The sequence below is a fragment of the Vombatus ursinus genome, unplaced genomic scaffold (genome assembly GCF_900497805.2).
Source record: "Vombatus ursinus unplaced genomic scaffold, bare-nosed wombat genome assembly UNPS02010284.1, whole genome shotgun sequence".
Lineage (NCBI taxonomy): Eukaryota > Metazoa > Chordata > Mammalia > Diprotodontia > Vombatidae > Vombatus > Vombatus ursinus.
The window spans coordinates 5,343,571-5,344,082 of record NW_020950062.1 but is presented as its reverse complement, the minus strand read 5'-3'; positions in this window follow the sequence as shown (position 1 = coordinate 5,344,082).

Here is a 512-nt window from a genome sequence, read left to right as displayed (position 1 = left end):
AGAGAGAGAGAGAGAGAGAGAGAGAGAGAGAGAGAGAGAGAGAGAGATTCCTAGAATGGAAGAGGCAAAACCAGCAAGAAAATAGATGGATATTGTCAATTATTTCATAAAGAAGCATTTATTTTATATTGCATACTCCAATGGAGACAGAAAGACAAAAATAAAATGATGTGACCCTCTTGGTCTGAATCTATTGTTTTGACTTATCCATATGAATTAGACCATGATTTTAACTTTTTATCATGAAATGAATGAATGAATAAAATATCATGGTTTTTGTTTGTTTGTTTGTTTGTTTTTTGGCGAGACAGTTGGGATTAAGTGACTTGCCCAGGGTCACACAGCTAGTAAGTGTCAAGTGTCTGATTTGAACTCAGGTCCTATTGACTCCAAGGCCAGAGCTCTATCCACTATGCCACCTGGCTGCCGCAAAAATCATGTTTCAGAATGTACTCTGTGCCACACTCTGTGCTAAGCACTGAGAGTACAAATACAAATAAGCAAAACAGTTC